The 18576-nt window shown below is 35.0% G+C and overlaps 1 long non-coding RNA gene across 2 annotated transcripts in view; it reads right to left on the reverse strand.

Annotated features, from left to right (window-relative positions):
- LOC149162404 (uncharacterized) overlaps positions 1-18300 on the reverse strand; it is a 71716-nt gene extending 53416 nt beyond the window's left edge. The window contains exons 1-2 of one of the 2 annotated variants that reach the window (XR_016261932.1): positions 17944-18300; positions 17793-17849 (exon numbers count right to left, since the gene is read on the reverse strand). This is a non-coding gene — a long non-coding RNA (uncharacterized LOC149162404). The remainder of the gene's footprint in view (positions 1-17792; positions 17850-17943) is intronic. The other variant, XR_016261931.1, reaches the window with a different exon arrangement.
- Between the last annotated feature and the right edge of the window lie 276 nt (positions 18301-18576).

Raw genomic sequence — 18576 nt, forward strand, 5'->3', positions numbered from 1 at the left:
ATCTCCAAGAGATGGAAATAGCCTTGTGGCTCAAGGAGGAAGAACGCCAAGAGACCCTTAAACAAATGGAGCTACTAAAGATAGACTCCCGCGAAAAAGAAGAGCATCACCTCAAGCTTTTGGCAGAATACAAAGCCTCGGTGGATCGAGCTCTTAACTCTACTCAAACATATGAAACCGAAGAGTCCCAACTACTATGTGTTAAGATAACTCAGTTAAAACAAGAACTAGAATTGGCCCAATCCGATAAGGAAAGAGCCGAATATAGAGGGGAGAATTTGGTAAATAAAAAAATGAAGAGATTGAACAAATTCAAATTGCTCTAAAGAAATCGCATAATGATATTAAGACCCTACGGGAAGTGATTAAAATTACCCACACAAGTAAGAAAGTGTTAATTCAGGAAAAAGGGGAAATATGGAGAGAAATCAGACAAAATATCTCTACAGTTCGAGCCTATGTTGAAATCCTCTCAGATTGTGAAAGGGTATTTTTTTAGAGTGTAAACTTAGAAGAAAAAACACAGCCTCGACTCTAGATGAAGGATTGAAAGATATCGATTCACTCATTGATCTTATCAAAACCTTTGAGGATGAAACTTTGAGAGAGATGGATCTGCCTACCAAAGATCAATGTGTTTTCTCTCTCTATATGTTAAGAGAAAAGCGTGCCACGATGCAAGTGATGCAGGAAGAATTTGAGAAGGCCACTAAGGAAATAGATGACTTTAGAGAAGACTGGAACTATATTGGCAGGTTTGGTGTTCCTTCGTTTTGGGGAAAAGATAATTGGGTGATATCTTAGGAGGAATTCTGTGATAAACTAAAGAATATAGAACAAGATCTTGGTTGCTTGGCTTTACAAGGTGAAGAGGCGATTTCAACAATTACAACCATAAAAAACCTTTGCAGAGACTTTGCCATCTTGGATGGAATTACCAAGATAATACAAAGCCTTCCTAAAGCCCATTATTAGATTAGATCATGATTGGTGGTGGTTATAACAAAATATAAAAATGTGCCTTGGTTGCCAACCACATAATGGGATAAAATGGCTAAGCTAAGAAACCATTTGAAATGAAATATTGTTATTGAACATGCCTCCTCAACAATTCAAGCTGTTCAACCAGTTCCACCAATGAAATCTATGACAGAGCAACCATAAGACTGGAGTGAAATTACTTTAATTACAACTCAGGGACCTATAGCTTGGGTGTGTGGGACCCACGCTTTCTCCTCTACAAGCACAATGAATAAAGTCAAGACTTCAAAGCCGTGAAGGTGTCATGATGCATAAAATTTTATTTTAAGAGTTGTTTTATTTTAATTTTGATTTTCTACGTTTGAGACAAATACTTAATTAGATATATTTTAGACTAATTATTTAAGACCCTGTTTCTCGTAGGGGGGGGGGTGTGATTGATAGAAGTGATAATTTTCAATTTTGTGAAGCTATTTGTACATGTTACACAGTATGTTATTACATTATTGAAAGTTTTTCTTTGTGTTTTAGATGAATTTTGTTGTGTTCGTTATGTGTGCGTAACAATCATAGAAAGCTAAATCTGAGACTTGTTCTTGGTTAGAAACTATTTCGTTTAGTTGTTTGTGTTCTGATATCATACTATCGATCTGAATGGTTAAATGACCAACATTTGATTGTCATCTATTTTAGAAGCTTGTCTCTTGACTTATGACAATTTTTTTTTACCTTTACGATTGTTACAATCTTACATTTTGTAATTTGTTCGTGTATGATGTTGTTCGCATTTTAAAATATATAAGTTTCTATATCATCTCTGCAAGTTTTAGTTTTCAATATTTATTATTGAACATGGCTATCTTTAGACAGTTGGGATGGAAAGTTGGAGAACATTTGTACATGTTGCAATGATCTCTTATTATATTTGAATGATTCAACATCTCGAATCATTAATGTTTTTTTTTTCTTTTTCTTTTTGTTTTTTCCTAACTCTTTATAATTAAATTTCAATATTTATTTGTTAAGGTTCATCTTTCACACTAGGATTATAGATTTCAGGAAGTGTTTCTGATAGAAATTCCTCTTCTGTTAATACCATATAGTTACTACAATGAAGAAAATATCAAAAATTGACCTTATTATGTTTGCCAATTGAAAATTGCATAACTATTATTAGGGTTGCCCCCTGTGGTGCACTTGAGGTCAGCTTATAGTACCTAGAGTGGTAGGACTCCTCAGTCCTTAGTGAATGAGTATTCAAGTCGTTCACATGTGGCGATGATTTGAGAATTAACAGAAGCAAGGTCATTGGAAAGACTAATGATGTGTTCTAGAGGACCCAGGATACCCCCAGGTTGGCCTCGTTCCTTCTTGATGGAAATTTCCTTGTTCTAGATCCTAGATGAGGATGGTGATCACTTGAAACAATTTGAGAGGGTTGGCACACCTTATTTTGATGATGATGTCATGCACTAAGATTGCCACATTAACCATGCAAACCCTAAGATGATGAATAATGGTTTCTTGAAGATGACATATTGGAGAGGAGTTGTAGCTTGAATATACACCATTTACCTTGATGAGGTGTCTTGGAGTGATGAGCATTCTTGGACCCTTTTTCCACCTTACTTGATGGAGATTCTCATCTTATGATCACGATGTCGTGTTGGAGAGCTACTTTTTTGACACATGTGGAGAGAGGGGAGTCTTTTATTGTTTTTTATCATTATGTACAACTATCTCTAGGTTGGCTTGTGACCTATTAGGCTTGTTTAATGTTTAAAGTTAATTTTTAGGGCTTTTACTTGTAAAACAGAAATAATTTGACTTGGTTACCCTCATATAAATAAAGGAGAGTTGACTTAGTTGAGTCATTGTTAGTCACACTCATATTTCTCTATTGCAAAGAGTGCACTCTAGTTCCTATTCTTTCTCTTAGACATGATGACTAAGTAGGCATGTGGATTGCCTTGAAGGGGGTGGTATGTTTTGCACAAAGAGGCTTTTCTTTGGATTGAAGAAGTGGTGACTTGTTTGAATGGTGTAATTTTAATTCTATTTTCTTCCATTTTGCATGAATTGCTAAAATTAGGGGTTTGTCATGTGCCATATTAAAAATTGCAAGATCTTTTATGAACCTTTATTTCTCATCATGCAAAATTTGTCATCAACTATCCATCTAAGTGACTAAATTTTCCCTCTTTGGCCTTAAAACCTTGTAAATAAGGAAGCCACTAGGATTTGGAGGTGAAGCAAGCTCTCTCCCCCCTTCCTCTATGTCCAAGTTTTGCTTGCATTGAACTTGTCTTATTGACTCCATTACCCAATTGATTGAAGAAACTAGTCTTTATGTATTGATCAACCTATTTTTTCCTTTTTTTTTATGTGTTTTATGGTAAACTAAGGTTATATTATTGATTAAATCTACATTTTATAGCGTAATTGCACCTCTATGTATTTATCCTATAAATAGTTATTGCATTTATTAATGTTTAAAAATAAAAATCTATCATTTTATATATGTTTTACCCCCATTTCTAAGGATGACATCTAGGTATTATTTATTATTTTGTGCATTTTCAACCATTAGAAACACAATCTTGATATACCCCTTGTTTACCTCCTCAAATAGCCTCAATCCTTTCTTTCTATTACCATTAATAGGCTATTTATATAGTTGTTGTAACTTTTTTCATGTTGTAAACCTACATACCCTTGAAAACCTAACTTACAATAACATTTTATAAGTTGACAGTGGTTAGCGAAGAACTTTCTTGAGCATCCTTAGATATTATCTCAACCTCCAAGGCTTTGCTAGTAGTTCCCTCGAATCCATCATCTCTTTTCGCCTTCATTTCTCAATCAATTAACATTCTAAGGTGTATGCTTTGCAAGCTCCTTAGAGAGCCATTTGGCCTAGGATCCTTAATCATCTAAGCTCTAAGTCTTGTTAGGGATTTCTTCCTCATGGGGATAATATTCAACCACAAAATAGTTGGGGAGAAGCCACTAAGGTGATAGTGCTGATTGATCTCTTTGTTGCCCTAAGACCTAGAGTGCCTATTGGGGCTTTGCATTACGTTGCTAGATTTTGCGATAACAATGACCTCAAGTGTTTTACTCATTAGAGTCTATCCTCACTTACATGATTCTTTAGAGTGGATTCCTTGGTACAATTTCATGGATAGGTTGATATATTATTGGTTTACCCCATGATTTTGGGATCCGAGGTTCTTTTATTCTTGAATGGATTCAAGAGGCTTTGAAAGAGGTGGAGAATAGTCTCTTTTCAAACTATTTAGGGAGTGGAAAAAGGTGGTATTTTCCCTTTATGACTATTTGAACTTGGATGGTTGAAGGGTAATGTCTTTTTGATATTCTATGGTTCCACAAAAAAAAGGCTCACTATTTTTACTTAAAATGATTGTGAGATCATAATAATGGTAGATGGTGTGACTAGAGGTGTCTTGCTTTTCTAGCTTCAAATAGATCAATTATAAGGAGTCACAAGTATTTAATGTAGAGAAGAACTTTACTAAAATGAATGATCTTAGTCAAAGCCCCAAGTTAGAATATTTAGTACCTGACTTATGTAAGAGGTTTTTTAAATTTAACCACATGAAATTTTATTGAATCATATGCAAACATGTGACTCATGATTTAAATAGAGAGTGAGATAGCTCAAACACTTATTCAATAGATTACCTATTGAATAATTCTTGGTCCTGTAGAGTTTCTTATATATTGCAAGTATTTACATGAGTGGTGATATACTAAAAAAATGCCCACAAAATTTAGATAGTCCAAATTAAATTCTATATAAGACACATCCACAATAAAAAAATCATAATTATTTTGAAAGTGCAAAAATCTATACATAGAATATGTACCCACAATGAAGGTGTTCAAAGCTATTTTGGAAATGCCATTTTGAAAGAGCTGGTTGGAAGTGTCCACAAGAGATCTACCTTCAAAGATTCATTAATTCTTGAAATATCATGACTATAGTAAATATCATTGTAATTAGGTTTTTATAACTTATGAATTGTAAGTATGTGTCATGTAGAGTAGTATTTATTCATTATTTTGTTTTTCTCTTCCTCATGTATAATTTTTTTTATAATTTGTTTCCCATTATTGTAGTGTAAATATTTAATTTTTTATTAATAATTTGATATAAAAAATTAATAGAAGTTTTAGTTTATTATTATGAATGGAACAATTTTCTACATTTACAATTAAATTATAAAAATTTAAAATTTAAAAAAAAATATAAACACTTTTTCCTAACAAAATTTCATTACAAATTAATCTAATAACATCTTAATTCAGAATTTATTAAAAATATAAGTAATCAATCCCCTAAACCTGCAAACTATTTTAAAAAAAGGCCTGACTATTATCCATGTCAAAGTTATTTTGCAATTTCTACATGAGGGGCTTTGTAACATTTTTTTTTGAAAAATGTGGTGTGTGTTACCAATCCACCAGCTTTTTGGGATTAAAATTAAAAAAAAATAACAATTCACTTGGACTAGCCAGAGAAATGAGAAAGCATAAAACCATATATAATGACCACCGACGCCTTATATTCCCGTGTAAGATTCATAATTGCAATCCAATAATCTCCACACCAAGTTTTATTGTAGAAAATAGTAATTACAATTTATGAGACAATGAATTCAGATATTCCATAGTTTTCATTTTTAATTTGTCGACGTTTAGAGTCTAGACCAAGACTCATCATCCGGACTGATTTACAAAAGATAGGAGCTCGAGTAATAAATATGATTATGTAAGGTTGTCAAGTTGGGAAGCCGACTAGTTTAATGATTTCTATTTAAATTCATTATTATTATGTTATTGTTAATAAATTACTAATTATATAAGTTACTTTATTTTAATAATAGATATATTGCGTTCATTTTTCTTTTATGTTTTATTAACTTTCTTGTAATCTTTTTTATTATTTTAAATTTATTCTAATTAAATGCACTTATTTATGTTTAAATTGCTTCACCTAATATTTAATTATTGATTTATATAAGTTTATGTTATTAGTTAGTTATTTATCTAATGTAATCAGTTTTGTTACTTTAATAAATTGTCTATTAATTATTTTATTATTCTAATTAAATTTTTATTTGTCTAAGTTTAAAGGAGAGGTGTTTAGTAAATTATTTCTTTTAATATTTTGAATATTGCTTAATTCAAGTTTATGTGATTTACTAGTTTCTAGGTTTTCATTAAATTTATTATGTATTTTTAGGGATTATATATATATATATAATAAGTTTATTCAAATTTTTATTGTATATTTTATTTTATTTTATTTTCAATAGTTTAATTTGTAGGAGAGAAGTTTAATGTGTTTGTTATGTCTTATGTTATTAGTTTATTGTTAGAGTAAATTGAATCTTAATTGTAATTAATGTGAAGTCTAGTTTTTATGTTGTAAGTAAGTTTCATCTTTTTTATGCTTAATAATATGTTATGTTTATGTTATTGATTAATATTCAATCTTTTTTATTCTAATTAAATTATATTAATCTATGTTAAAGGAATCATATGTCTTGTGATATTAGTTTATTGTTAGTGTAAATTGAAACCTAATTGTAATTAATGTGAATTCTAGTTTTTTATTTTTTAAGTGTATTCCATCTTTTATAATTCCTAATATTATGTTTATTAATATTCTATCTTTTTTATTCTAATTAAATTTTATTTATCTATGTTTAAAGGAATCATATATATTGTGTTATTAGTTTATTGTTTGTGTATTATAAATTGAATCTTAATTGTATTTACTATGGAGTCTAGTTTATTTTATAAACATATTTGAATGGTTGGGTGAGGAGGTGGTTAGACCTAGAGTAGGGTCAATGAAAGGAAAGGGGGAAGAGAGTTGAGATGCTAAAGGGTAGAGCATGAAGAGGAGGGGTGAGTTTGGTAAAGGGTTAATAGCGAGAGGTGGGGTGGGGGAGCAAAGGGTGGAAAGGATGAAGGATGGTAGGGCTGGTGAGAAATGGAGGGTCCTTTTTAATCAATGGGGGTGAGAAGGGAGGTCCAATTTTTTCTAATTTCCAAGCCTCCTTCCCTATTGAGGTTATGAGGGTGTTTTATGATTTCAAGGGCCTCATGGACAGGAGGAAAGGAGGGAGGAAATGTTAAAGGTTAGGGCAACAAGAGATGAAGGCAAGAGAGCATGTATTTATAAAGATGAAGCTGTGATAATGTGATTTGGACCTCCTTCCAAAACATAGCAGCAAGATGCTAATAAAGAAGAGGCAACACACTCTTCAACATGAAATCAGGAAACAAGGTCAGTATGGGAAAGCAGGGACAAAGACTCAAATGTGAGTCTTGCATGTCAAAATAAATAGCAATCAAGTCATACCTAAGTTTCCTTAAGATTAGTTTGTTGGAACTGCAGATGTTACCCATGGAGACGAGGACCTTGGTTAGGGCCTATTGCGAAAGATAGAGACATAATTTTCCTCATAGAAACACATGAGCATGAAGGGTGTAAGACACCTCTGTTTGAAGGATACTGGAAGATGGAAGTGTGGAACAAGGTAGCAGGGAATGGCAAAGGGCACAAGGGTATCATGGTTTTAGTAAGGGAGAAAGAAGGTCGTCTCATTCAGTTAGAAAAAGAAGACTCAAATAAGCAATTCATTTGGTTTAGAATATCAAAAAATGGAAACCACATAAGAATTGAAGCATGCTATTTTGCGCCGCAAGTTTCAAAAATCTACAAAGGTAGAGGGCTTGACCAAAAAGATCCATTTGCAGCCTTAAAAGCGGATATTGCAACATATTCGCAGCTAGGTGAAGTCCTTATAGTGGGTGATTTCAATGCTAGGAATGCAAGTGAGCAAGCATGCATTCTTTGCTGTAAAGATGATTGCGACCCTATTTGGCTTACATAAGAGAGTAATCATCAATGGGAAAGAATTTCATAGGACAAGGGCTACAATCTCTTTGGTGAACAACTGCTTACTCTATGTGGGGCCTTTGATTTAGTCATCTAATGGCTTGACTAGATGGGCAAAGTTTGGCAATTTTATTTGCAATACTTACAATGGAGCAAGTGTAGTAGATTATGTAATTTGCTCACATGGTTTGTGTGAGAAAATGGAGGAAGTTTTTATTGGAGATCAACTGTGGGACTTAAAATCAGATCACAAGCTAATTTATTTATTTTTCTATTGGACTGGAAAGAAACAATTAGAGTAAAAATTTAGCATGTCCAACAAAATTTCCCACAGGGCAGAATTCTTTTGACTCCAGAAAATTGTAATACCTTAAAAATGACGCTAGAGAGGCTCTTCGAAAAGGAGTAAATCAAAATTCATAACCTTCATAGTCATGAATTAACACATTTAATTCAATGCGCACTTGCAAAGTGCAAAAGAGCAAAAATTAAGAAGCCTGAAACAAATTTCTTTCTGGTTAATGCTTGGTTTGACGAGGAATGCAAAAAGGCAAGGAGAATGTGGAAAGAGTCAAACAAGGATACCATAAAGATCAAAGCTTACAAGCAGTTATTAAGCAAGAAAAAGGCTAATTTCATGGTTTCAAGGAGGGAAGAACTAATCTTCCTTGGGAAAAATAAACCCAAATTATTTTGAAAGGAGCTCCAACCGAAAAAGATACAAACTGGAAATAGTATTACAACTTCTAAATGGTTTTATTATGCAAGACAACTCTATGAGCATGATCCCAAGGTTAACCCTCCCCCCTTGATCAATGCTGAGACTGAACTCTTCATGGTGCAAGAGGTAGAGATGGGTATCAAGAAGTTGGGTGTTGGAAAAGCAAAAGACCTAGCTAAACTCCAAGCAGAATATCTAAAGTGGGGCTCAAAGATCCTTGCACCTCACATTACAAAAATTTTCAACAACATTGTACAATAGGGGTTCCCCATAGATGACGCAGGCAGAGCCTGCAATACCCAGGATCTCCATCACTCATGCATGTAAAAACATGCGCCTCAAACAATTCCCCAATTCAATTTCCATACACGACAATTTTCAACAAATATGCAGAAGCTTGTAACCTCACATACATACAGAATGTATTCCCAAATCAATTCAACATTCCCAATGTTTAAAAATTCAAGTCCCTCTCTTCAATGCGCCTAACTCAACAAATTGAGATTTAAGAACCCCCAAATTTATTGTGTCCATTATTTAACACATCTTAACCATTGATTCTGCTTTTCAACATATGAACCAGTTTTAAAAGATACACAACCAATAAACATGCAACTACTCACCATTCATCACCTCGTGCTCTCAACATTGAATCTGGTTCACCAACATTAATGTGGCGCTGCCTTCACTTTCCTGTATCGCACTATCATACCATTTGATTTACTTTCTCTATGCCTTCATGAGATCATACAGTCCTCTTTCTGGACTGATTAAACTTTCAACTCAGCATTAACGCAGTTAACACATCGATCGACTTTCAACAATCTTCTGAATCAAATTCAACAGATTCAAGTTACCTCCGGCAATACCTTATATCCTATGTTCTTCATTCAATCGACTCCATTCCCAGCGCTATCCAATCGATTCCCACCTGCAACTTATGAAACATATATAAATGCAGTCTTGGATTTCATAACGCTGGCTATTTCTGCAATTTCAAATGTCAATTCACAAATTTAAACCATGCATTCCCTTTACCATTCAACGCTGCTCAGTCTTCCCAACCTGTTCTTAAAAATGAAACGCAGCCTTTTAATTCCTAACGCTGGGTTTGACATTTCCACGATTCAGTTTTTATGTAAAATCGATATTGACTTACTAAAAGCCAACATCCAATTAATTCCGTCCATAGTTCTGTCCAGAACGCGCTTCAACCAATAGTAAATTCAGCAATCGATTACACCTGTACTTCAACGCACTAAACGAATAGCAATTGCTGCCATTGATTACATTCAACAGAACTGGTTCAACAAATTAACGCATCTCATAATCGAAATTCATTAATTTGTGTCTTGAAATCTTCATACCAGTGTTATGCGTATTTAAATAACAACGTTTCAATTGCAACATAAACCCAGTATTCACAACAGTCCAATTAATTTTCACAAAAATGTGTGCGCCTCCATGAATTCGACTTTCCAACTCGATATGCCGAAGCCACTCATTTGCCACGCTGTTCAAACTATGTCACTGCTATTTAAACATAACAATTTTTTTAATTGAATTCCAACAGAGTTTTAAAACATAGCTCTGCGCCCTCCTACATTCAATTCCCAATTTCTCCTGTGCTACATATCAACCAATCCGATTTTAAAATCGAGTTCCTTATTTGACACAAATAAACTCATGCATGGATTTATTCAACACAGTTAACAATTGTTATATTAATATCCATCCTTTCAGCTTGGGCGCATAAATTGATCTTAAAATTTCTTTTATTGCACACTTCCTTTGGTCAATCTTTCCAAAGATCGATACCTCAACCATATATATATACATTTAACCAGGAATACTTTTAACTTTCACAACCAATCAACTAATGTTTATATAATCTGAAACCAAAACAAATTACTTACAAACTCTTGTTGGCCAGATATTCCAGATTTGTGGCCCTTCACAATCGCCTGAAGGCTTACAGCCTTGGCTGTTCAACCTACTCTCAATCACACTCTCACACTCTCACTATTCAAGTCTACCTGATCTATTTTTGCCTTTGAAGCTCATTAATCTATACAAATTGAATTGAACCAATTTAGGTTCAAATCCCTTTAATCACTCAACAAAGTCCTCAAATATCTCAACAAAATCCTAAAATCACTCTTGAATCCCTAAGGATCCTCTCTCACCCAAAATTAATGAAACTAATCTCTAAATTAATATTTAGAAAAATCTCTCATCCCTTTACATCCTCAACTGACCAAATTCTCTCATATTAAAATATAATTTAATCACTCAAAAGCCTATTAATATTTACATAGATTTAATATTTTCTCAAAAACATGAGACCCCTTAGTTTTAATAAAGACAAAGTATTTTTCCGAGTCTATGCTCCTGCATCAGACTCCCAAGGTAGAAAATGATCATGATCTCCAGATCATGCTTTTGAATCCCAAGGTAGAAAATGATCATGATCTCCAGATCATGCTTTTTAAATCTTTGTCCGCCTGGATCCCACATTTTGTTTTGTAACTCATCATCAATTTCTGCTGTCGTATGCTGCTTTTCTCCAGGTCTCCATATCTTATGCTGTCTTGCTCCACTAGCTGCACTTTCACAATCTGTCTCTGTTTTCATTTTGCTGCTGCTTCTGCTGCTTCTCTTCCTTGCTGATGTCTTCCTCTAAGACACTTTCAACATGATTCTTCTGATTAATTCAATTTCCTTGTCCAATAAATCTTCAAGCTGCTGATTTCTTGCTGCCTGCTGAGCTAAGACGGCTTGCTCAGTTCTTACTCGTTCAATTTTTACCGTCACTTGCTGACTTCTTGCTTCTATACTTGTTCCCGTTCTTACCTTCTCATTTCTTACTGCCACCCAATCATCCATGCCCTCTTGTCTTCTACAACAGAAAACTTCTTCCTTGCCTTCACCTATCAGTAACTTACTGGACTGGTACATTGTGTACTCCTTTTTGCTATCTTCATCTCTATGCATCTGCAATTCCCAATTCTGAAATTGAGATTCTTTTTGCACTGAATTCTGATCATTAAACATCCTTTCCAGCAACATAACTTCCTCATCCCATGGATTAGAAATTTCCACAGAATTCTCGTCTTTCTCCTTCATTTGACTGCTCAACTGAGTCAAATGTCCTTCAACACCTGCGATAATACCTGCATTCACAAAACACTTGTTAAAACAAAAATCATAAGGCATCAGTGCCTTACTTCCCTCTGCCAGCACCTCAGTATGCTGTTCTAAATTCTCCATCTCAATCAGCACATTAGTATGCTGATTCTCTCTGCCCAAAGAATTCTCTAAAGAATTCTCAAGACTATCAACTAGTCTTCCTCTCATACCATCTGTTTCCATGATGTCTTTCTCCTCTTGTTCACTGTACTGAACTCTTTCTTCTGCAATCTCCCTGTCATACTCTGGATTCTCCAACAAGTATTCCAACAATGCAATTTCTCTGTGGCATTGTTGAAGCATACCATCATCACTTATAGTCCCTGCATTCACACACAAACTTTCAGTTTGAAAATCACAAAGTTCAACAGTCTCAACTGTTGCTTCACTTATCCGTGCTACAGACTGATCCACTTCTTCTGCATCCATAAGAACTTCCTCTTGTGCTGTAACAGTTTCACAAGATTGCACATCCTCCTCAGTAAAACCTGTAATCACATCACAATTGTCAGCTACAAAAATACACAGTTTTACATTATCCAGCTGATCTGGATTTACCCAATAACTCAAGAAATCATCAATGATCTTCTCCTCTGTTTCACCAATGGAAACCTCCTCTTCCAACTCAGCTGCTCTGAGTTCTTCCCGTCTCAACTGTACATCCATCATCTGCTCGAGCTTCCTCAGCTCCTCTGTTAACTGCATGTTTATCTGTCGATCTCTTTTCTGCTGTAGCCTCTGCCATTTCACTCTCTTCCTCATGAGCAAACCATGTCTCTGGTCTTTCACATTTTCCCGTAACAACTCCATTAATAGCTCAAGATGAATTGCTATCTCAACTTTCTCTTTCTCATACTCTTCCTGAGTCAACTACTGTCTTATGCCATTCGCTTTGGCATATTTCTTCTCTTTTCTACTGTGGCCTCTTTCTGAACCTCTGCTTTCTCCTTTATGAATTTCAGTAGTCATCTCCTTCACCATGAGTTTCTCACCCATGAGTTGCATCAAGCCTCTACAATAGCAAACTCTCTTGCTGCCACTTACCTCACCAATCCTTCCCTCTGGATCTGGTCTTTTGGTAATCACCGGTCCTTTGCTGGAACCTTTCGAGCATTCTCCACTGCTCCTTTAGGCTTCTCTCATCTGCAACTTTATTCAACCTCTGTTGAATCTTTAGGTTCTGCCACATTCACTTAGAATCCCTTGCTGGACTCCTTCATCACTGCACTCTAGCTGTGATCTACTTCTTCCTGCTGAGATTTCTTCACTATGCCTGTAAATCAAATTATCCAGGCATAACCTTTAAACCAGAGATAAATAATACCTGTCAGCTCACCTTTCAAGATCCTGTTGATCTTGTTTCACTTCCTCAACTGCACTGCATCTCTGTGCTGCAATATTCATTAGTTCCAAAATCTAACATTCATTCATCACATGCAATTAACTTAACTTAAAAACTTGAATCTTCAAACAGAGCTATTCCAGCTCTGATACCAAAAATGACGCAGGCAGAGCCTGCAATACCCAGGATCTCCATCACTCATGCATGTAAAAACATGCGCCTCAAACAATTCCCCAATTCAATTTCCATACACGGCAATTTTCAACAAATATGCAGAAGCTTGTAACCTCACATACATACAAAATGTAATTCCAAATCAATTCAACATTCCCAATGTTTCAAAATTCAAGTCCCTCTCTTCAATGCGCCTAACTCAACAAATTGAGATTTAAGAAACCCCAAATTTATTGTGTCCATTATTTAACACATCTTAACCATCGATTCTGCTTTTCAACATATGAACCAGTTTAAAAAAATACACAACCAATAAACATGCAACTACTCACCATTCACCGCCTCGCGCTCTCAACATCGAATCTGGTTCACCAACATTAATGTGGCGCTGCCTTCACTTTCCTGTATCGCACTATCAGACCATTTGATTTACTTTCTCTATGCCTTCATGAGATCATACAGTCCTCTTTCTGGACTGATTAAACTTTCAACTCAGCATTAACGCAGTTAACACATCGATCGACTTTCAGCAATCTTCTGAATCAAATTCAACAGATTCAAGTTACCTCCGGCAATACCTTATATCCTGTGTTCTTCATTCAATCGACTCCATTCCCAGCGCTATCCAATCGATTCCCACCTGCAACTTATGAAACATATATAAACGCAGTCTTGGATTTCATAACGCTGGCTATTTCTGCAATTTCAAATGTCAATTCACAAATTTAAACCACGCATTCCCTTTACCATTCAACGCTGCTCAGTCTTCCCAACCTGTTCTTAAAAATGAAACGCAACCTTTTAATTCCTAACGCTGGGTTTGACATTTCCATGATTCAGTTTTTATGTAAAATCGATATTGACTTACTAAAAGCCAACATCCAATTAATTCCGTCCATAGTTCTGTCCAGAACGCGCTTCAACCAATAGTAAATTCAGCAATCGATTACACCTGTACTTCAACGCACTAAACGAATAACAATTTCTGCCATTGATTACATTCAACAGAACTGGTTCAGCAAATTAACACATCTCATAATTGAAATTCATTAATTTGTGTCTTGAAATCTTCATACCAGTGTTATGCGTATTTAAATAACAGCGTTTCAGTTGCAACATAAACCCAGTATTCACAACAGTCCAATTAATTTTCGCAAAAATGTGTGCGCCTCCATGAATTTGACTTTCCAACTCGATATGTCGAAGCCACTCATTTGCCACGCTGTTCAAACTATGTCACTGCTATTTAAACATAACAATTTTTTTAATTGAATTCCAACAGAGTTTTAAAACATAGCTCTGCGCCCTCCTACATTTAATTCCCAATTTCTCCTGTGCTACATATCAACCAATCCGATTTTAAAATCGAGTTCCTTATTTGACACAAATAAACTCATGCATGGATTTATTCAACACAGTTAACAATTGTTATATTAATATCCATCCTTTCAGCTTGGGCGCATAAATTGATCTTAAAATTTCTTTTATTGCACACTTCCTTTGGTCGATCTTTCCAACGATCGATACCTCAACCATATATATATACATTTAACCAGAAATACTTTTAACTTTCACAACCAATCAACCAATGTTTATATAATCTGAAACCAAAACAAATTACTTACAAACTCTTGTTGGCCAGATATTCCAGATTTGTGGCCCTTCACAATCGCCTGAAGGCTTACAGCCTTGGCTGTTCAACCTACTCTCAATCACACTCTCACACTCTCACTATTCAAGTCTACCTGATCTATTTTTGCCTTTGAAGCTCATTAATCTATATAAATTGAATTGAACCATTTTAGGTTCAAATCCCTTTAATCACTCAACAAAGTCCTCAAATATCTCAACAAAATTCTAAAATCACTCTTGAATCCCTAAGGATCCTCTCTCACCCAAAATTAATGAAACTAATCTCTAAATTAATATTTAGAAAAATCTCTCATCCCTTTACATCCTCAATTGACCAAATTCTCTCATATTAAAATATAATTTAATCACTCAAAAGCCTATTAATATTTACATAGATTTAATATTTTCTCAAAAACATGAGAGCCCTTAGTTTTAATAAAGACAAAGTATTTTTCCGAGTCTATGCTCCCGCATCAACAGATTGGACATCTGGCAAAACCTCTTTTCAAGAGCGGTGACGTCAATAATCCCTCCATTTATAGGACCATCCTGATAAACCCTTTGTTTGAAAAGCTATTTGGAAGCATGCTAGAAAATAAAATTAGCAAGTGGGCAGAAGGAAGAGATAAGTGTGCTAAAGGGAAAACATGTTTTAGACCTAAACATTCCACAGTTGATCATTGTATAACTTTAAGGCACATCATTGAAAAAGTTTGGGAGAAAAAGGAAGAAGTATTTTGTTGCTTTGTTGATTTCAGAAAAGCGTTTACCTCAGTTCTTAGGGATAAGCTTTGGCACAGAATGGAGGAACTTGTGTTCCTAAACATTTGAGAGCAGCTGTGCATAGGCTATATGAAGAGGTGAAAGTCAAAATTAGAACTTCAGCAGGCATTTCTGAAAGTTTTAGAAGCGATATCGGGGTCAAGCAAGGTTACCCCCTGTCTCCTACCCTTTTTGGTTTATATATCGACAAGGTTGAGGAGTGGTTAAAGTCGCAAGGGGGTGATGGTATATATTTGGGTAAGTTTGTTATAAGGCTTCTTTTGTATGTAGATGACCTTATTCTGATTGCTAAATCAGCTCTGGGTTTGCAAGAACACTTACTATCCCTTGAGCATTTTTGTAGAAGTGTGGAGATGCAAGTCAATATCAGAAAAACGAAAGTAGTGGTTTTATCTAAGAAAATAAAACATAACCAACATAAGTTCTACTTTGAAGGCAACATTCTGGAAGAGGTTGCGGATTACAAATACCTCGGAATTGACTTCAACAAAAATCTAAGCTGGGATGGTTGTAGAAAGAAAAGAACTTTAGGGGGTTGGAAAGCATTTTATGCGTGTAGAGGGGCAGAGTTATGGGACTGAAAAACCACTCAAACTCTTTTTGGGCTTCTAGTGATTCCAATGATTCTATATGGTTGTGAACTATGGGCCAATAGTACATCCACCATGCAGTGGAGACAAATTGAGAAAATTCAGAAGCGTTTGATTACAAACAAATTCAAGATTAAAAGTGCCGTCTCTTATGCTATCTTGTTAAGTGAAACGACTGCTCTTATTGAAGCAATTGCTATGGTGCTAGTCATAAGGTATTTAAATTTTTTTGAGAAAATGGAAGAGGATAGATGGCCTAAGGTTGTCTTTAATGACAGATTGTGCAAAAAAAAAAAAAAAAAAAAAAAAAACAACAACAACAACAAACAGATAAAATATTTTGTTATGGAAAAGTTCAACAAGTGTACTTGAGATAATGAGCTAGGAAGAAAGAAAAAGTACTAAGTGTTTAATTCCACTCATAGTCATCAACCAAAAGCATACATAGAGGCCAATATCTCTTGGAGAGCCAAAATTCTTATTGCTCAGTTAAGGAATAATTCTCATCAACTCCTTTGTGAAACAGGGCACTGGAAAAGGCCAAAAGAAGTGTGGGAGGAAAGAGTATGCATCCAAAAGAAGTGTGGGAGGAAAGAGTATGCATTTTTTGTTCTTCCGGAAAAGTGAAAACAGAAAAACATTCATTTTACAATGCGAGGCCTTCAAAGACAACATGGAAATTTACGCATATATGCTTACAACTAGCTCTTGGGATAATCTTTAGCGAGGGGTTTGTCAAAAAGCTGTGAAGCTTCACAGAAAAAGGGCCGAATACGTATTCAAGCAGATGAAGAAACAATCTGTCCCATAGGCTATTTTTAGCCTCTCATCTCATAGTAGAATAATGAGTAATGATTAAAATTGTAAAAAATGTAAATAAAGTTTTAAAGTAAAAATGTAAATCTCATCTCACATTACACATATTGGATAGCTATTAAAAATGTAAAAATGAATTTCAAGGTGGAGTTGGCTTCACACCTGGGAAACTGCCTTGTCGGCTTCCATACTGGGTGCATTTCATAAAAATGGTTATTTGTATTTTCAACTATAATCTAAACCCAATTGATGTTTGAGAAGAAAACATCAATCAAATTCTACAAATTATATCAATAACATAAGGCATAATAGGTCGCAACATTATGACATTCCAATGCTTATTTTGATTGAATATCCTTCACATAGCCAGCTTATAGTTCGTTTTTTTCAAACTTCACATACCAGAAAAGCCAGGGAAATAATTCAAGTGAGGTTGCCTTTATATGTACAATTTGAAAGTACTCTTAATTGTACCGAGGGAAAGGAAGTGCATTGCTACTATGGTTACATTCCAAAGTTGGAAGCTTGTTAATCACACACTGCATATTATATGTGCATATAATTCCTGAATTCACATGATTGAATGATGGTAATAAAAATTTAATGACTGAGAAAAAATGAACTCACTGGAAAAGCTATCTTGGCTTGGCCATTATTAGTGCTCACAGCAGAAGAACTGACACCCTACAAAGTTAGGGCAAATGTCAGGACTCAAACCATTTAATATCCCTCCTATATTGTAGATGACTTGGGTCATAACAAAGTGCATTACAGTTACCTGGCTTTCCCACAGCAGACTGAGAAGGAGCAACGAAGCGAGATAAACAAACAGCAGGCGAGGTGCCATTGCACAGATCTCAACACAGTTGGTTTAGTTAACAAGTTCAGGAGCGTTATGTAGCAGGCGAGGTGCCATTGCACAGATCTCAACACAGTAGGTTTAGTTAAAACAACAAACTGCTTGATATATAATTCATGTAGGAGCAAGAAGTTCAGGAGCGTTATGTAGCAGAGCGTATGAACGTCATGTAATCCATGTGCAGAGCCTGACAGCTTCGAATTTGGTTCATGTGAGGCCATGTGCATAAACATCAAGAATTCAAGCTCTCGACCAATCCATGCATAGAGTAGTGGGCAGTTGTCAGTCTCAAATGGATAGGAAGAATGGCCATCCGATTGAAAAAGAGGCAAAAAGAACACGCTTACTTATCGTTCCCTTTCGTCAGTGCAGATTCCCAGTCAAGGATTTCAGTTTATGCCCTAGTAGGCTGCTATATTTAGGTCAAGATCCCACGTTACATGGGGTCGACTTATCCTTTGTTTTCTTTTTTCACTCCTTTATGATATTATATTCATAGATATTATTGTACTCCAACATTGATCCCAACTTTCAGTTTCTGGCCTAGTAGTC

This window comes from Pinus tabuliformis, chromosome 5_2 (assembly GCF_031772625.1).
Source record: "Pinus tabuliformis cultivar Carrire ecotype Pingquan chromosome 5_2, CPIR1, whole genome shotgun sequence".
In the NCBI taxonomy this organism is placed as follows: domain Eukaryota; kingdom Viridiplantae; phylum Streptophyta; class Pinopsida; order Pinales; family Pinaceae; genus Pinus; species Pinus tabuliformis.